Source organism: Coregonus lavaretus (assembly GCF_964263955.1).
Source record: "Coregonus lavaretus genome assembly, contig: HAP1_SCAFFOLD_693, whole genome shotgun sequence".
In the NCBI taxonomy this organism is placed as follows: domain Eukaryota; kingdom Metazoa; phylum Chordata; class Actinopteri; order Salmoniformes; family Salmonidae; genus Coregonus; species Coregonus lavaretus.
Window position 1 is genome coordinate 227,501 of NW_028166532.1, and position 17,682 is coordinate 245,182.

At 43.9% G+C, this 17,682-nt stretch overlaps 1 pseudogene across 1 annotated transcript in view; it reads right to left on the reverse strand.

Moving 5' to 3' along the window:
- LOC311114594 (NF-kappa-B essential modulator-like) overlaps positions 1-17,682 on the reverse strand; it is a 35,209-nt pseudogene that overhangs the window by 6,849 nt on the left and 10,678 nt on the right. Inside the window, exons 3-9 of the transcript in view lie at positions 17,322-17,634; positions 14,824-14,886; positions 7,466-7,524; positions 7,338-7,385; positions 7,154-7,256; positions 3,982-4,097; positions 3,190-3,342 (exon numbers count right to left, since the gene is read on the reverse strand). The product of the transcript in view is annotated as an NF-kappa-B essential modulator-like (transcript). The remainder of the gene's footprint in view (positions 1-3,189; positions 3,343-3,981; positions 4,098-7,153; positions 7,257-7,337; positions 7,386-7,465; positions 7,525-14,823; positions 14,887-17,321; positions 17,635-17,682) is intronic.

Consider the following 17,682-nt stretch of genomic DNA (forward strand, 5'->3'; position numbering starts at 1 on the left):
TTATAAAAAAATATCTCAAACTTTGAACATCCCACGGAGCACCATTAAATCCATTATTAAAAAATTGAAAGAATATGGCAGCACAACAAACCTGCCAAGAGAGGGCCGCCCACCAAAACTCACAGACCAGGCAAGGGGGGCATTAATCAGAGGCAACAAAGAGACCAAAGATAACCCTGAAGGAGCTGCAAAGCTCCACAGCGGAGATTTGAGTATCTGTCCATAGGACCACTTTAAGCCATACACTCCACAGAGCTGGGCTTTACGGAAGAGTGGCCAGAAAAAAGCCATTGCTTAAAGAAATGATGGATGGCGCTAAATACAGGGAGATTATTGAGGGAAACCTGTTTCAGTCTTCCAGAGATTTGAGACTGGGACGGAGGTTCACCTTCCAGCAGGACAACGACCGTAAGCATAATGCTAAAGCAACACTCGAGTGGTTTAAGGGGAAACAATTACATGTCTTGGAATGGCCTAGTCAAAGCCCAGACCTCAATCCAATTGAAAATCTGTGATATGACTTAAAGATTGCTGTACACCAGCGGAACCCATCCAACTTGAAGGAGCTGGAGCAGTTTTGCCTTGAAGAATGGGCAAAAATCCCAGTGGCTAGATGTGCCAAGCTTATAGAGACATACCCCAAGACACTTGCAGCTGTAATTCCTGCAAAAGGTGGCTCTACAAAGTATTGACTTTGGGGGGGGGGGGGGTGAATAGTTATGCACGCTCAAGTTCAGTTTTTTGGTCTTATTTCTTGTTTGTTTCAAAATAAAATAAAATTTGCATCTTCAAAGTGGTAGGCATGTTGTGTAAATCAAATGATACAAACCCCCCCAAAAAAATCATAGATTGCACACAGGTGGACTTTATTTAATTAATTGTGACTTCTGAAGGTAATTGGTTGCACCAGATCTTATTTAGGGGCTTCATAGCAAAGGGGGTGAATACATATGCACGCACCACTTTTCCGTTATTTTTTTTTTTGCATTTCACTTCACCAAATTTGACTGTTTTGTGTATGTCCATTACATGAAATCCAAATAAAAATCTATTTTAATTCCAGGTTGTAATGCAACAAAATAGGAAAAATGCCAAGGGGGGTGAATACTTTCGCAAGCCACTGTAGGTAATAACCAGTAGTGATGAAAAACATTTAATAAATTCAAATTAATCGATAGTTAAATATCGCTATTTTATCTTTGGATTATATTATATCGATATTTGACTCAAGTATCAATTTGTTCTACATCTTCTTTTAAAAAAGTGAGCCAAAATGTTTTCAGCATTTGTATTTATTGCCTTCTGTCTCTCTGAAGCAGACACATGGTGAGCAATATGTTTAGAACATTGAATCGCAATAAAATCACAGTATTGAAAACGCAATCATGAGTATTGCAATACATATCGTATCGGCACCTAAATATGGTGATAATATGGTGAGGTCCCTCAGTATGGTGATAATATGGTATGGTGAGGTCCCTCAGTATGGTGATAATATGGTATGGTGAGGTCCCTCAGTATGGTGATAATATGGTATGGTGAGGTCCCTCAGTATGGTGATAATATGGTATGGTGAGGTCCCTCAGTATGGTGATAATATGGTATGGTGAGGTCCCTCAGTATGGTGATAATATGGTATGGTGAGGTCCCTCAGTATGGTGATAATATGGTATGGTGAGGTCCCTCAGTATGGTGATAATATGGTATGGTGAGGTCCCTCAGTGTGGTGATAATATGGTATGGTGAGGTCCCTCAGTATAGTGATAATATGGTATGGTGAGGTCCCTCAATATGGTGATAATATGGTGAGGTCCCTCAGTATGGTGATAATATGGTGAGGTCCCTCAGTATGGTGATAATATGGTATGGTGAGGTCCCTCAGTATGGTGATAATATGGTATGGTGAGGTCCCTCAGTATGGTGATAATATGGTGAGGTCCCTCAGTATGGTGATAATATGGTATGGTGAGGTCCCTCAGTATGGTGATAATATGGTATGGTGAGGTCCCTCAGTATGGTGATAATATGGTATGGTGAGGTCCCTCAGTATGGTGATAATATGGTATGGTGAGGTCCCTCAGTATGGTGATAATATGGTGAGGTCCCTCAGTATGGTGATAATATGGTATGGTGAGGTCCCTCAGTATGGTGATAATATGGTATGGTGAGGTCCCTCAGTATGGTGATAATATGGTGAGGTCCCTCAGTATGGTGATAATATGGTATGGTGAGGTCCCTCAGTATGGTGATAATATGGTATGGTGAGGTCCCTCAGTATGGTGATAATATGGTATGGTGAGGTCCCTCAGTATGGTGATAATATGGTATGGTGAGGTCCCTCAGTATGGTGATAATATGGTATGGTGAGGTCCCTCAGTATGGTGATAATATGGTGAGGTCCCTCAGTATGGTGATAATATGGTATGGTGAGGTCCCTCAGTATGGTGATAATATGGTATGGTGAGGTCCCTCAGTATGGTGATAATATGGTGAGGTCCCTCAGTATGGTGATAATATGGTATGGTGAGGTCCCTCAGTATGGTGATAATATGGTATGGTGAGGTCCCTCAGTATGGTGATAATATGGTATGGTGAGGTCCCTCAGTATGGTGATAATATGGTATGGTGAGGTCCCTCAGTATGGTGATAATATGGTATGGTGAGGTCCCTCAGTATGGTGATAATATGGTATGGTGAGGTCCCTCAGTATGGTGATAATATGGTATGGTGAGGTCCCTCAGTATGGTGATAATATGGTATGGTGAGGTCCCTCAGTATGGTGATAATATGGTATGGTGAGGTCCCTCAGTATGGTGATAATATGGTATGGTGAGGTCCCTCAGTATGGTGATAATATGGTATGGTGAGGTCCCTCAGTATGGTGATAATATGGTATGGTGAGGTCCCTCAGTATGGTGATAATATGGTGAGGTCCCTCAGTATGGTGATAATATGGTGAGGTCCCTCAGTATGGTGATAATATGGATAATGTTTGTGTACTCTTCAGTAATAACCAGTCGGTCAGTCTTCAGGGCGGTCTCTAGGTTGTGTGTGTGTGTACCTCTCTTCAGTAATAACCAGTCGGTCAGTCTTCAGGGCGGTCTCTAGGTTCTGTGTGTGTGTACCTCTCTTCAGTAATAACCAGTCGGTCAGTCTTCAGGGCGGTTTCTAGGTTCTGTGTGTGTGTACCTCTCTTCAGTAATAACCAGTCGGTCAGTCTTCAGGGCGGTTTCTAGGTTCTGTGTCTGCAGCAGTAGTTTGTCTACCGTCACAGAGTGCTGCTTCCTCTGTTGTTCCATCTCTCTCTCTGATGCTGCCAACGCCTCCAGAGCACTGCTCAGCCTGCACACACACACACACACACACACACACACACACACACACACACACACACACACACACACATATTGTGAGTGATATGATGAGGCAGCTCTCTCCTTCCATTGTGAGTGATATGATAAATAAATAATGTTGCCCTTGGTTCTATCCCTTTGTATATCCAAGCCCTCAGTTTGTGAATGACAATGCTATTGGTCCTTTGTTCTAGTTGTGATGGCAGACATCTCATCTGTCTAGTGTTAAACCCATATTCCTGTTACTTTGTCATGTCTGCACCTTTGTTGATGTGTTCTTAATGTGTTTTCCTTCCAAACCACCACATTATTCCCAACCTACTGGCCTTTAAAACCCTCCATTACAGTCCATGGTCCAGCAACAGTCCTGAACTTAGTTTACAGTCCATGGTCCAGCAACAGTCCTGAACCTAGTTTACAGTCCATGGTCCAGCAACAGTCCTGAACCTATCTTACAGTCCATGGTGGCAGCAACCCTGAAACTAGTTTACAGTCCACTCCAGTCCTTTTCTTTAAACACACATTCTAAACACATCACATGGGCTTGGGACCCGGCTAGTCTGCATGCCACAGATGGCTAACGCATAGGCAATTTGCTGAGAGTTAACACACAAACACGTTGTCATACTTGTCATTCAGTATGTTGTGGTCCTGCTGGCTCTGGTCCAGACAGCTCTGTCTCTCTCTCAGCTCACCCAGAAGAGACGTCACCTGGGCCTTCAGCGCCTCGCCATCCTTAGCCAGCTACACAAACACCATAGACAGAGAGATAAAAATAGTTAATACTCAAGACAGTGAGAGAGAGTTGTTACTCTGACACACAGAGAGAGTTGTTACTCCGTGACACACAGAGAGAGTTGTTACTCTGACACACAGAGAGAGTTGTTACTCTGACACACAGAGAGAGTTGTTACTCCGTGACACAGAGAGAGTTGTTACTCTGACACACAGAGAGAGTTGTTACTCCGTGACACAGAGAGAGAGAGAGAGAGTTGTTACTCCGTGACACAGAGAGAGAGAGAGAGAGTTGTTACTCCGTGACACAGAGAGAGAGAGAGTTGTTACTCAGACAATACGATGCAGTAGGACTGAGTGTTAGGGACAACATGTGCTGTGTGTTGTGAGTGTTTCAAATCCCATTTTATTTGTCACATGCGCCGAATACAACAGGTGTAGACCTTACCTTGAAATGCTTATTTACAAGCCCTTAACCAACAATGCAATTAAGAAAAATAAGAGTTAAGAAAATATTTACTAAATAAACGAAAGTAAAAAATAAAGTAACAATAAAATAACTAAATGAGGCTATATGCAGGGGGTACCGGTACCGGGGTAGGGCCTTCCTCTGACACCGGCTGGTATAGAGGTCCTGGATGGCAGGAAGCTTGGCCCCAGTGATGTACTGGGCCGTACGCACTACCCTCTGTTGCGCCTTGCAGTCGGAGGCCGAGCAGTTGCCATACCAGGCGGTGATGCAACCAGTCAGGATGCTCTCGATGGTGCAGCTGTAGAACTTTATGAGGATCTGAGGACCCATGCCAAATCTTTTCAGTCTCCTGAGGGGGAATAGGCGTTGTCGTGCCCTCTTCACGACTGTCTTGGTGTGTTTGGACCATGATAGTTTGTTGGTGATGTTGACACCAAGGAACTTGAAGCTCTCAACCTGCTCCACTACAGCCCCGTCGATGAGAATGGGGGTGTGCTCGGTCCTCTTTTTTTTCCTGTAGTCCACAATCATCTCCTTTGTCTTGGTCACGTTGAGGGAGAGGTTGTTGTCCTGGCACCACACGGCCAGGTCTCTGACCTCCTCCCTATAGGCTGTCTCATCGTTGTCGGTGATCAGGCCTACCACTGTTGTGTCGTCGGCAAACTTAATGATGGTGTTGGAGTAGTGCCTGGCCATGCAGTCATGGGTGAACAAGGAGTACAGGAGGGAATTAAGCACGCACCCCTGAGGAGCCCCCGTGTTGAGGATCAGCGTGGCGGATGTGTTGTTGCCTACCCTTACCACCTGGGGGCGGCACGTCAGGAAGTCCAGGATCCAGTTGCAGAGGGAGGTGTTTAGTCCCAGGGTCCTTAGCTTAGTGATGAGCTTTGAAGGCACTATGGTGTTGAACGCTGAGCTGTAGTCAATGAACAGCATTCTCACATAGGTGTTCCTTTTGTCCAGGTGGGAAAAGGAAGTGTGGAGTGCAATAGAGATTGCATCATCTGTGGATCTGTTGGGGTGGTATGCAAATTGGAGTGGGTCTAGGGTTTATTGGATAATGGTGTTGACGTGAGCCATGACCAGCCTTTCAAAGCACTTCATGGCTACAGATGTGAGTGCTACGGTCTGTAGTCATTTAGGCAGGTTATCTTAGTGTTCTTGGGCACGGGGACTATGGTGGTCTGCTTGAAACATGTTGGTATTACAGACTGTCAGGGACAGGTTGAAAATGTCAGTGAAGACACTTGCCAGTTGGTCAGCGCATGCTCTGAGTACGCGTCCTGTTTAAAAGGTCTTACTCACATCAGCTACGGAGAGCGTGATCACACAGTCGTCCGGAATAGCTGGTGAGCTCAAGCATGCTTCAGTGTTGCTTGCCTTGAAGCGCGCATAGAAGTTATTTAGCACATCTGGTACGCTCGTGTCACTGGGCAGCTCGCGGCTGGGCTTCCCTTTGTAGTCTGTAATAGTTTTCAAGCCCTGCCACATCCGACGAGCGTCGGAGCCGGTGTAGTAGGATTCAATCTTAGTCCTGTTTTGACGCTTTGCCTGTTTGATGGTTCATCGGAGGGCGTAGCGGGATTTCTTATGGTCAGATTTGCCAAATGGAGGGCGAGGGAGAGCTTTGTATGTGTCTCTGTGTGTGGAGTAAAGGTGGTCTAGAGTTTTTTTCCCTCTGGTTGAACATTTAACATGCTGGTAGAAATTAGGTAAAACTGATTTAAGTTTCCCTGCATTAAAGTCCCCGGCCACTAGGAGAGCCGCCTCTGGATGAGCGTTTTCCTGTTTGCGTATGGCCTTATACAGCTCATTGAGTGCGGTCTTAGTGCCAGCATCGGTTTGTGGTGGTAAATAAACAGCTACGAAGAATATAGATGAAAACTCTCTTGGTAGATAGTGGGTCTACAGCTTATCATGAGGTAATCTACCTCAGGCGAGCAAAACCTTAATATTAGATTTCGCACACCAGCTTTTATTGACAAACAGACACAGACCACCACCCCTCGTCTTACCAGAGGCAGCTGTTCTGTCTTGCCGACGCACGGAAAAACCAGCCAACTGTATATTATCCATGTCGTCATTCAGCCACGACTCGGTGAAACATAAGATATTACCGTTTTTAATGTCCCGTTGGTAGGATAGTCTCGAACAGAGCTCATCCAGTTTATTCTCCAGTGATTGCATATTGGCCAATAGAACGGATGGTAGAGGCGAGTTACCCACTCGCCGATGAATTCTCACAAGGCACCCTGAACTCCGCCCCCTGTATCGGCGTCTCTTCATGTGAATGACGGGGATTTGGGCCCGGGCCGGTATCAGCAGTAAATCCTTCGCGTACGACTCAGTAAGGAAAAACTCTTCGTCCAGTTCGAGGTGAGTAATCGCTGTTCTGATGTCCAGAAGCTCTTTTCGGTCATAAGAGACGGTGGCAGAAACATTATGTACAAAATAAGTTACAAACAATGCGAAAAAACGCACAATTGGTTAGGAGCCTGTAAAACGGCAGCCGTCCCCTCCGGCGCCATTCTACCTCCGGCGCCATTTGTGGTGTGTGTGTGTGTTGTGAGTGTAGTGAGTGCAGTGTGTGTACCTGGGCACAGTCCTTGTCCTTCTGTTTAAGCAGCACTTCAGTTCTGTCTCTCTGAGCTGAACTCTTCTGGAGTGAATCTAACTTCTCCTGCAGCTCTCTGTACCTACACACACAGTTGCAGGTCTTTAGTAGCACTGTTCAGAATTACAAGGCAAAATAGAGAGATACTCTAGACAGTTCTTACCTGCACTGCGTGGCTTGTAGCTGCTCTGTGAGTTTGGCCAGGTGGGAGCTGAGGAGACAGGAGGCAGAAACATCAGCACACACACACACGGACACGTTGCAGGAAGTGATGAGGAAATTATGTCATACCTTTCAGATGAGGGCGGGGCATCGGAATGCTGAACCGCTTCCTCGGTAACACCACAACTCTAAGGAACACAAGCATGCCTTTACCTTCCATTTTTAATATTTGCATTCACATTTTAGCCCATTATTTCATTTCATGGTATCCAATTGTATAGTTACGACCTCGTCTGTGAGGCAACTCCCCAGCGTTCTCAGGAGAGGTGACGGGTGGGACATGCGTCCTCTGAAACATGCTCCGCCAAACCACGCTGCGTCTTATCACACTGCTCACTAACCCAGAAGTCAGACAAACCAATGTGTCAGAGGGAACGCCGTTCAACGTGAAGTCAGCTTGAAGGCGCCGCTACAGCGTGCTGAGACTTGGAATCCCCTGACTACCCTCCCCTCCCCTAATTCGGACGATGCTAGGCTGGAATCCCCTGACTACCCTCCCCTCCCCTAACTCGGACGATGCTAGGCTGGAATCCCCTGACTACCCTCCCCTCCCCTAACTCGGACGATGCTAGGCTGGAATCCCCTGACTACCCTCCCCTCCCCTAACTCGGACGATGCTAGGCTGGAATCCCCTGACTACCCTCCCCTAACTCGGACGATGCTAGGCCAATTGTGCACGTCCCTTGGGATCTCCCGGTCAAAATCTGGAATCGAACCAGGTTGTAGTGGCGTCCCTCTGCACTCGGGAGGCCCTACCTTCTATTGTTGATTTCTACACAGAATGACCCTAACACCACACACACACTACCTGTGCCTGATCCAGTCTGGTTCCGAGTTGCTCAACTGAGCGACGAAGGCGGTCTCTTTCCCTCTCTCTCTCCTCCCTCTCCCTCCTCCCTCTCTCTTTCCCTCTCTCTCTCTCCCTCCTCCCTCTCTCTTTCCCTCTCTCTCCCTCCTCCCTCTCTCTCCCTCTCCCCCTCCTCTCTCTCTCCCTCTCTCCCTCCTCTCTCTCCCTCTTTCCCTCCTCTCTCTCCCTCTCTCTCTCTCTCTCCTCCCTCCTCTCCCTCTCCCTCTCCCTCCTCCCTCTCTCTCTCCAGCTCTTCATTCCTCCTCCTCAGATCTCTCATTCCTTCTTCCAACTGCTCTTTGTGGATCTTCAGCAGCTGGGGAAACCCATTCCCTCAAGAGGGCTACAGAAAGAGGGAGTGAGGAGCGAAAGAGGAAGACCGAAGAGGGGTTGATAGACACAGCATATCCAATAGAAGCTTTGTGGGCCAATACAGTACACTAACTACAATACACTACACTACAGTACACTAACTACAATACACTACACCACACTCCCTACACTAACTACAGTATATTACCAACTACAGTACACTAACTATACCAACTACAGTACCCTAACTAACTATACCAACTACAGTACACTACCTAACAATACCAACTACAGTACCCTACCTAACTATACCAACTACAGTACCCTAACTATACCAACTACAGTGCCCTAACTAACTATACCAACTACAGTACACTAACTAACTATACCAACTACAGTACCCTAACTAACTATACCAACTACAGTACCCTAACTAACTATACCAACTACAGTACACTAACTAACTATACCAAATACAGTACCCTAACTAACTATACCAACTACAGTACACTAACTATACCAACTACAGTACCCTAACTAACTATACCAACTACAGTACCCTAACTAACTATACCAACTACAGTACCCTACCTAACTATACCAACTACAGTACCCTACCTAACTATACCAACTACAGTACCCTAACTATACCAACTACAGTACCCTAACTATACCAACTACAGTACCCTACCTAACTATACCAACTACAGTACCCTACCTAACTATACCAACTACAGTACCCTAACTAACTATACCAACTACAGTACCCTAACTATACCAACTACAGTGCCCTAACTATACCAACTACAGTACCCTAACTAACTATACCAACTACAGTACCCTAACTAACTATACCAACTACAGTACCCTAACTATACCAACTACAGTACCCTAACTATATCAACTACAGTACCCTACCTAACTATACCAACTACAGTACCCTAACTAACTATACCAACTACAGTACCCTAACTATACCAACTACAGTACCCTAACTATACCAACTACAGTACCCTAACTAACTATACCAACTACAGTACCCTAACTATACCAACTACAGTACCCTAACTATACCAACTACAGTACCCTAACTAACTATACCAACTACAGTACCCTAACTAACTATACCAACTACAGTACCCTAACTATACCAACTACAGTACCCTAACTAACTATACCAACTACAGTTCCCTAACTATACCAACTACAGTGCCCTAACTAACTATACCAACTACAGTACCCTAACTAACTATACCAACTACAGTACCCTAACTATACCAACTACAGTACCCTAACTATACCAACTACAGTACCCTAACTATACCAACTACAGTACCCTACCTAACTATACCAACTACAGTACACTACCTAAATATACCAACTACAGTGCCCTAACTAACTATACCAACTACAGTACCCTAACTAACTATACCAACTACAGTACCCTAACTATACCAACTACAGTACCCTAACTAACTATACCAACTACAGTTCCCTAACTATACCAACTACAGTGCCCTAACTAACTATACCAACTACAGTACCCTAACTAACTATACCAACTACAGTACCCTAACTATACCAACTACAGTACCCTAACTATACCAACTACAGTACCCTAACTATACCAACTACAGTACCCTACCTAACTATACCAACTACAGTACACTACCTAAATATACCAACTACAGTGCCCTAACTAACTATACCAACTACAGTACCCTAACTAACTATACCAACTACAGTACCCTAACTATACCAACTACAGTACCCTAACTAACTATACCAACTACAGTACCCTAACTAACTATACCAACTACAGTACCCTAACTAACTATACCAACTACAGTACCCTAACTATACCAACTACAGTACCCTAACTAACTATACCAACTACAGTACCCTAACTATACCAACTACAGTACCCTAACTAACTATACCAACTACAGTACCCTAACTAACTATACCAACTACAGTACCCTACCTAACTATACCAACTACAGTACCCTAACTAACTATACCAACTACAGTACCCTAACTATACCAACTACAGTACCCTAACTAACTATACCAACTACAGTACCCTAACTATACCAACTACAGTACCCTAACTATACCAACTACAGTACCCTAACTAACTATATCAACTACAGTACCCTAACTATACCAACTACAGTACCCTACCTAACTATACCAACTACAGTACCCTAACTATACCAACTACAGTACCCTACCTAACTATACCAACTACAGTACCCTACCTAACTATACCAACTACAGTACCCTAACTAACTATTCCAACTACAGTACCCTAACTAACTATACCAACTACAGTACACTAACTATACCAACTACAGTACCCTACCTAACTATACCAACTACAGTACCCTACCTAACTATACCAACTACAGTACACTACCTAACTATACCAACTACAGTACCCTAACTAACTATACCAACTACAGTACCCTAACTATACCAACTACAGTACCCTAACTATACCAACTACAGTACCCTAACTATACCAACTACAGTACCCTAACTATACCAACTACAGTACCCTAACTATACCAACTACAGTACCCTAACTAACTATACCAACTACAGTACCCTAACTATACCAACTACAGTACCCTACCTAACTATACCAACTACAGTACCTTAACTAACTATACCAACTACAGTACCCTAACTAACTATACCAACTACAGTACCCTAACTAACTATACCAACTACAGTACCCTAACTAACTATACCAACTACAGTACCCTACCTAACTATACCAACTACAGTACCCTACCTAACTATACCAACTACAGTGCCCTAACTATACCAACTACAGTGCCCTAACTATACCAACTACAGTGCCCTAACTATACCAACTACAGTGCCCTAACTATACCAACTACAGTACCCTAACTATACCAACTACAGTACCCTAACTATACCAACTACAGTACCCTAACTAACTATACCAACTACAGTACACTAACTAACTATACCAACTACAGTACACTACCTAACTCTACCAACTACAGTACACTAACTATACCAACTACAGTACACTAACTAACTATACCAACTACAGTACCCTACCTAACTATACCAACTACAGTACCCTACCTAACTATACCAACTACAGTACCCTAACTATACCAACTACAGTACCCTAACTATACCAACTACAGTACACTAACTAACTATACCAACTACAGTACCCTACCTAACTATACCAACTACAGTACCCTACCTAACTATACCAACTACAGTACCCTAACTATACCAACTACAGTACCCTAACTATACCAACTACAGTACCCTAACTAACTATACCAACTACAGTGCCCTAACTATACCAACTACAGTGCCCTAACTATACCAACTACAGTGCCCTAACTATACCAACTACAGTGCCCTAACTATACCAACTACAGTACCCTAACTATACCAACTACAGTACCCTAACTATACCAACTACAGTACCCTAACTAACTATACCAACTACAGTACACTAACTATACCAACTACAGTACCCTAACTAACTATACCAACTACAGTACCCAACCTAACTATACCAACTACAGTACACTACTTAACTATACCAACTACAGTACCCTACCTAACTATACCAACTACAGTACCCTAACTATACCAACTACAGTACCCTAACTATACCAACTACAGTACCCTAACTATACCAACTACAGTACCCTAACTATACCAACTACAGTACACTACTTAACTATACCAACTACAGTACCCTACCTAACTATACCAACTACAGTACCCTAACTATACCAACTACAGTACCCTAACTATACCAACTACAGTACCCTAACTATACCAACTACAGTACCCTAACTATACCAACTACAGTACCCTAACTATACCAACTACAGTACCCTAACTAACTATACCAACTACAGTACACTAACTATACCAACTACAGTACCCTACCTAACTATACCAACTACAGTACCCTACCTAACTATACCAACTACAGTACCCTAACTATACCAACTACAGTACCCTACCTAACTATACCAACTACAGTACCCTAACTATACCAACTACAGTACCCTAACTATACCAACTACAGTACCCTAACTAACTATACCAACTACAGTACCCTAACTAACTATACCAACTACAGTACCCTAACTAACTATACCAACTACAGTACCCTAACTAACTATACCAACTACAGTACCCTAACTAACTATACCAACTACAGTACCCTAACTAACTATACCAACTACAGTACCCTAACTAACTATACCAACTACAGTACCCTAACTATACCAACTACAGTACCCTAACTATACCAACTACAGTACCCTAACTATACCAACTACAGTACCCTAACTAACTATACCAACTACAGTACCCTAACTAACTACACCAACTACAGTACCCTAACTATACCAACTACAGTACCCTAACTAACTATACCAACTACAGTACCCTAACTATACCAACTACAGTACCCTAACTAACTATACCAACTACAGTACCCTAACTATACCAACTACAGTGCCCTAACTATACCAACTACAGTACCCTAACTATACCAACTACAGTACACTACCTAACTATACCAACTACAGTACCCTACCTAACTATACCAACTACAGTACACTACCTAACTATACCAACTATAGTACCCTAACTATACCAACTACAGTACCCTAACTATACCAACTACAGTACCCTAACTAACTATACCAACTACAGTACCCTAACTATACCAACTACAGTGCCCTAACTATACCAACTACAGTACCCTAACTAACTATACCAACTACAGTGCCCTAACTATACCAACTACAGTACCCTAACTATACCAACTACAGTACCCTAACTATACCAACTACAGTGCCCTAACTATACCAACTACAGTACACTACCTAACTATACCAACTACAGTACCCTACCTAACTATACCAACTACAGTACACTACCTAACTATACCAACTACAGTACCCTAACTATACCAACTACAGTACCCTACCTAACTATACCAACTACAGTACCCTACCTAACTATACCAACTACAGTACCCTACCTAACTATACCAACTACAGTACCCTAACTATACCAACTACAGTACACTACCTAACTATACCAACTACAGTACCCTACCTAACTATACCAACTACAGTACACTACCTAACTATACCAACTACAGTACCCTAACTATACCAACTACAGTACCCTACCTAACTATACCAACTACAGTACCCTACCTAACTATACCAACTACAGTACCCTACCTAACTATACCAACTACAGTACCCTAACTATACCAACTACAGTACCCTACCTAACTATACCAACTACAGTACCCTACCTAACTATACCAACTACAGTACCCTAACTAACTATACCAACTACAGTACCCTACCTTACTATACCAACTACAGTAACTAACTATACCAACTACAGTACACTAACTAACTATACCAACTACAGTACCTAACTATACCAACTACAGTACCCTACCTAACTATACCAACTACAGTACCCTACCTAACTATACCAACTACAGTACCCTAACTATACCAACTACAGTACCCTAACTATACCAACTACAGTACCCTACCTAACTATACCAACTACAGTACCCTACCTTACTATACCAACTACAGTATATTACCAACTACAGTACACTAACTACCTATACCAACTACAGTACACTACCTTCCCTATACCCACTACACTACCTTCCCTATACCCACTACACTACCTTCCCTATACCCACTACACTACCTTCCCTATACCAACTACACTACCTTCCCTATACCCACTACACTACCTTCCCTATACCCACTACACTACCTTCCCTATACCCACTACACTACCTTCCCTATACCCACTACACTACCTTCCCTATACCCACTACACTACCTTCCCTATACCCACTACACTACCTTCCCTATACCCACTACACTACCTTCCCTATACCCACTACACTACCTTCCCTATACCCACTACACTACCTTCCCTATACCCACTACACTACCTTCCCTATACCAACTACACTACACTACCTTCCCTATACCAACTACACTACACTAACTTCCCTATACCAACTACACTCCAGTACAGGCTTGGATTAAATTGAAAGAATTAGAAGGTAAACAAAGCTGCTTGCCCCTCCCCCTTCGCCCTCCCTGATTGAGGGGGGAGGACTGGGGGAGGGGCTACTCCTGGAGTTTACCGCACACACGATGCAGAAACTCCTCCCCCTTCTCCCTCAGGTTCTTACCAAGCTGCGTAGCATCATCTGTTCATTTTCCTCTGCTCTCTTCTCCATCCGTCTGTCTGTCACCTGTCAACCAGGAAATACAGCACAATGTGTTGATGGATCAATCTCTCCTACCTCTTCTCCAGCCATCTGTCTACCCACCAGGGTTGGGCTCAATTCAGAATTTTGGAATTTACTCCTGTTCAACTCATGAGTTTAAATTCTAATTGAATTGGCCACACCCCACAGTATATAGAATTTGAGTGACAGGATGTAGAATTTAATTCAGTGCAATGCAAATAAATTCCACTCAGTCATAGAACATGAACGTTTTCATTGAATCTGACAGGTCACACTTCCAGATACTAAAAAAATCACTTTTCTCTGGAAACAATGTTTGTATACTCTTAGTGCTTAGAATAGCCAATTATACACTGAGTGGACAAAACATTAGGAACACCTTCCTAATATTGAGTGGCACCCCCTTTTGCCCTCGGAACCAATTCATCAGGGTATGGACTCTACAAGGAACAGCCTCAATTCATCAGGGTATGGACTCTACAAGGAACAGCCTCAATTCATCAGGGTATGAACTCTACAAGGAACAGCCTCAATTCATCAGGGTATGGACTCTACAAGGAACAGCCTCAATTCATCAGGGCATGGACTCTACAAGGAACAGCCTCAATTCATCAGGGCATGAACTCTACAAGGAACAGCCTCAATTCATCAGGGTATGGACTCTACAAGGAACAGCCTCAATTCATCAGGGTATGAACTCTACAAGGAACAGCCTCAATTCATCAGGGTATGGACTCTACAAGGAACAGCCTCAATTCATCAGGGCATGGACTCTACAAGGAACAGCCTCAATTCATCAGGGCATGAACTCTACAAGGAACAGCCTCAATTCATCAGGGCATGAACTCTACAAGGAACAGCCTCAATTCATCGGGGTATGAACTCTACAAGGAACAGCCTCAATTCATCAGGGCATGGACTCTACAAGGAACAGACTCAATTCATCAGGGCATGAACTCTACAAGGAACAGCCTCAATTCATCAGGGCATGGACTCTACAAGGAACAGCCTCAATTCATCAGGGCATGAACTCTACAAGGAACAGCCTCAATTCATCGGGGTATGAACTCTACAAGGAACAGCCTCAATTCATCAGGGCATGGACTCTACAAGGAACAGACTCAATTCATCAGGGCATGAACTCTACAAGGAACAGCCTCAATTCATCAGGGCATGGACTCTACAAGGAACAGCCTCAATTCATCAGGGCATGAACTCTACAAGGAACAGCCTCAATTCATCAGGGCATGGACTCTACAAGGAACAGCCTCAATTCATCGGGGTATGGACTCTACAAGGAACAGCCTCAATTCATCGGGGTATGGACTCTACAAGGAACAGCCTCAATTCATCAGGGCATGAACTCTACAAGGAACAGCCTCAATTCATCAGGGCATGAACTCTACAAGGAACAGCCTCAATTCATCAGGGCATGGACTCTACAAGGAACAGCCTCAATTCATCAGGGTATGAACTCTACAAGGAACAGCCTAAATTCATAAGGGCATGAACTCTACAAGGAACAGCCTCAATTCATCAGGGCATGAACTCTACAAGGAACAGCCTCAATTCATCAGGGCATGAACTCTACAAGGAACAGCCTCAATTCATCAGGGCATGAACTCTACAAGGAACAGCCTCAATTCATCGGGGTATGGACTCTACAAGGAACAGCCTCAATTCATCAGGGCATGAACTCTACAAGGAACAGCCTCAATTCATCAGGGCATGAACTCTACAAGGAACAGCCTCAATTCATCGGGGTATGGACTCTACAAGGAACAGCCTCAATTCATCAGGGCATGAACTCTACAAGGAACAGCCTCAATTCATCAGGGCATGAACTCTACAAGGTGTTGAAAGCATTCCACAGGGATGCTGGCCCATGTTGACTCCGATGCTTCCTACAGTTGTCAAGTTGGCAGGATGTCCTTTGGGTGGTGGACCATTCTTGATACACACGGCAAACTGTTGAGCGTGAAAAACCAATAAGAGATTATAGCTTTCACCTGGTTAGTCTGTCATGGAAAGAGCAGGTGCTCCTAATGTTTTTTGTACACTCACTGTATTTCCACCAACCATTTCATTTGTTTGGCTTCTTTTTGAAGGCCTCAGGGTCAACTTGAGGGTTAAGCTAATTTATTCTGGAAAATGTTGTATTTTCCCCACTGAACTTAATTAGTAACTGATTAATGAAATATAATAACTTAAAATGAATGATCAAGGAAAACAAATGAATATTCTAAGAGTTTGTCCTGAAAATAAATTGTTTAAACAATATTTTATATGCATGTATATAACAAAATGTTTGATGTACAAGATGTATATTTGATAGAATAGAAGAGGCAATTCTGTATCATGTTTACTACTTAAATTCAACTCCACTTCAAGAATGTATTAGGTATTCTGAATCCAACCATCCCTCCCTCTGTACTGACCAGTGAGGATGCCATGGGTCCGTTGGTCTCTGAGCTCTTCTCCTGCTCCCCTCCCCTCCCAGGACCCCCATTGGAGCTGCAGTTGGTGGAGTTGGGGCAGGAGCCCTGGCTGAAACTGGGGCCGTTGACCAGCAGGCCTTGGGGCTGGCCAGGCTGGTGAGGCTGTGGTTCTCCCTGGCCAGTCTCTCCACTAGAGCCCGGGCCTCCTGGAAACGACAGCTGAGGAACTCCCTCTCTTCTCTAGACCTCCGCTGCCATCCCTCCATCTCCTCACAGCGCTCACGCAGGGCCTGGTTGCTGCGCCGCAACGCCTCTACGCACGCACACACACACACACACACACACAGAAATAGCATTAATA